This window comes from Bactrocera latifrons, unplaced genomic scaffold (assembly GCF_001853355.1).
Source record: "Bactrocera latifrons isolate USDA-ARS-PBARC rearing strain unplaced genomic scaffold, ASM185335v1 scaffold_132, whole genome shotgun sequence".
Classification (NCBI taxonomy): Eukaryota; Metazoa; Arthropoda; class Insecta; order Diptera; family Tephritidae; genus Bactrocera; species Bactrocera latifrons.
In genome coordinates, this window is record NW_017534764.1 from 833,891 (window position 1) to 837,397 (window position 3,507).

The 3,507-nt window shown below is 39.2% G+C and overlaps 1 pseudogene; it reads left to right on the top strand.

Annotated features, from left to right (window-relative positions):
- The first annotated feature begins 3,173 nt into the window (after positions 1-3,173).
- The window catches only part of LOC108965033, a 2,684-nt pseudogene continuing 2,350 nt past the window's right edge, over positions 3,174-3,507 (top strand).

Sequence of the window (3,507 nt, forward strand, 5' to 3'; positions counted from 1 at the left end):
CTAATAAGTTTGACAAACAAAGTTCTTAGCTAACAAAGGCATGGTTTCAGGCTTTTAACACCATTTAACAGTAAACGCTAGTGTTAATAAACATAGTTGTCAATATTTCAATGACTTTTAGTGAATGTGTATGCACAAAGTCATATGAATGTGCAACGGGCTCAAATGTCTTTGGGTAACAAAAATTAATCACTATACTTTTAAACAGAACAAAATGCTAGAAATATAATATATTTATTTGCTCTCTTTTTATAAAAAAAAGGCATAGAAATATTTGCATGTGTCTATAAAACTTTATATTAAAGAGGAAAGGAAGTGATAAGTTTGGGTGTAACTGAACATTTTATCGATTTGCAAGTATTAAAGACAGAAGTTGACAGAATTTTATTTTACAAATTTTTTCCGGAAAATTCAACATTCATTTTTCGACGAAAGCSTGAAAGGATTACAATGAACACATACTTAATTTTATTACTATATTTTTCTTCATGATGGAAAATCAACATAGGAAGCTCAAATATATATGTACATACTTTTATATTGATAGAAACCCAAAGAAAGTGGCTCAATTTAATAAATTAGGTTCATAACTTGATAAGCTGGYCGACAGGGGTAATGCTCGAAAATTCTACGAAAAAATGCGGCGGCTTACAGAAGGTTTCAAGACCGGAGCATATTCTTGTAGAACCCCCAAAGGTGATCTAGTCACCGATGCCCAGAGCGTACTTAAATTATGGAGGGAACCCTTCTCCARCCTGCTGAATGGCAGTGAACGCACAAAACCCGGAGAAGGCGAACCCGATTCCCCAATCGATGACGATGGAGCAGACGTTCCATTGCCCGTCTACGAAGAAGTTCGAATAGCAATTACTCGCCTGAAGAACAACAAAGCGGCGGGAGCCGATGGATTGCCGGCCGAGCTATTCAAACACGGCGGCGAAGAACTGATAAGGAGCATGCATCTGCTTCTTTGTAAAATACGTTCGGACGAAAGCATGCCTAACGATTGGAATTTAASTGTGCTATGCACAATCCATAAAAAGGGTACCCCACAATCTGCGCCAACTACCGTGGGATRAGCCTCCTCAACATCGCATATAAGGTTCTATCGAGCGTATTGTTTGAAAGATTAAAACCCGCCGTCAACAAACTGATTGCAAATTCTCAGTGTGGCTTTAGACCTGGTAAATCAACAACCGAAAAGTTATTCACCATGCGCTAAATCTTCGAAAAGACCCGTGAAAGGAGAATCGACGCACACCACTTCTTCGTCGATTTCAAAGCTGCTTTCGACAGCACGAAAAGGAGCTGCCTTTATGCCGCAATGTCTGAATTTGGTATCCCCGCAAAACTAATACGGCTGTGTAAACTGACGTTGAGCAACACCAAAAGCTCCTTCAGAATCGGGAAGGACCTCTCGGATACAGAACGAGGTTTTAGACAAGGCGACTACCTATCGTCCGAATTCTTCAACCTGCTTCTGAAGAAAATAATTCGAGCTGCAGAACTAAATAGAGAAGGTACCATCTTCTATAAGAGTGTACAGCTGCTGGCTTATGGCCTCAAAACCCGCGACCTTAGTTCTGCTTTCTCCAGACTGGTCAAGAAAGCAAAACAAATGGCTCCGACAGTGAACGAGGGCAAGACGAAATATCTCCTGTCATCAAACAAACAGTCGTCGCACTCGCGACTTGGCTCTCGCGTCACTGTTGACAGTCTTAACTTTGAAGTCGTAGATAATTTCGTCTATCTTGGAACCAGCGTAAACACCACCGACAATGTCAGCCTGGAAATCCAACGYAGGATAACTCTTGGCAACAGGTGCTACTTCGAACTGAGTAGGCAATTGAGAAGCAAAGTCCTCTCTCGACGAACAAAAACCAAATTCTTTAAGTCACTCATAATTCCCGCCCTCTTATATGGTGCAGAGGCTTGGACGATGACAACAACTGATGAGTCGACGTTGCAAGTTTTCGAGAGAGTTCTGCGTTGGCTACGGCGAATATCGCATTCTATGAAACGATGAACTGTATGAGATATATGACAACACTGACATAGTTCAGCGAATTAAAAGACAGCGGCTACGCTGGCTGGGTCATGCTGTCCGAATGGACGAAAACACTCCAGCTCTGAAAGTATTCAACGCTGTACCCGMCGGGGGAAGCAGAGGAAGAGGAAGACCTCCACTCCGTTGGAAGGGAATATCCAATTGGCGTCATGTAGCGAAAAGAAGATACGACTATCGCGCTGTTGTCAACTCGGCTATAATCGCGTAACCAAAACATCAATTAGAGGATCGGAAATCAATATACTAGGGACATTAGATTAAGACCAATTCCATTGACATTAARCGCTAAACAGTTAAAGATAACTGGAAATCATTATATCGGGTGTATTTGAACTTCGCCACAAAATCTATTAGAATTACGAAAATCATGTMATATATGAAATAAGTAATTCGTGGAGAGGTTTCACATATGTATTTTTGTAACAAAACTTAGTTTTTATAAAGTATATTTCATATTAAGCGACATGCACGGTAATAAACTAACGAATGTTTGAAATTCTTTTGTTAAGGTTATGAAGCTAGCGACTGTATGCACTCGATTTATCCATTTTTGACTCCATGATATATTATTACCAGAAGAATATTTATGGTATAAAAAACCCGGAAGTTCGAAAGTATATGGGAGTATTGATTCAAAGATGCATAATAATAATAAAATAATTCTCTCCGARTTTCAGTACTGTAGCTCACAGGTAGGCTTTCGGGTCCGTATTTCGATAACTAAGGCTGAACCCACACCGGGTTAGTCAAAACAGTTTTTCTTGTCTCATACGCAACTGCCMATAGCTTCACATGTGACAACCCACACCGAACAAGACGAAGCGAAAACGCATGTTCGTGCTTTGACTTGTTTGAAGAGCTGTTGTCGATCTTATGTATTTTGTGACAGGCAACGCAGACCGAATGCGACAAAACCGTCTTCGTTGTTGATCCATACATGCTGAGCTACGGSGCAAACCATAACGAATGGAACCGAATGGAATGGAACAAGACACGACAGAAAAACACGTTTCCTTGCTTATAGCTGTACCATTGGTTTTCATAGWAAAAATTACGCATTTTTTTGTGCTTTGTACTTATTGTGCATACAAGTTGATAAAACAACTTTGACGCGGAGMAATTGTTGTTTTTGATCGAGGCAAGAATCCCAATATATAATTATAAAAATAAAGATGACACAAATATGTTAATAACAGAAAAACTATGGAACAAAATAACAGAATTGAATAGTGACGGTAAGGTTAGTTTATTTTATTTATACCATTTGTACATAAATACGTAATGTTGATAAGTATTTAAAAATACAGTGAAAGTCAGTTGTAGATATACAGTACAAAACTAAGCAAAACAAGTAAGGAAGGGCTAAGTTCGGGTGTCACCGTTTTATACTCTCGCATGATAAAGTGATAATCGAGATTTCATTATCCGTTATTTACATA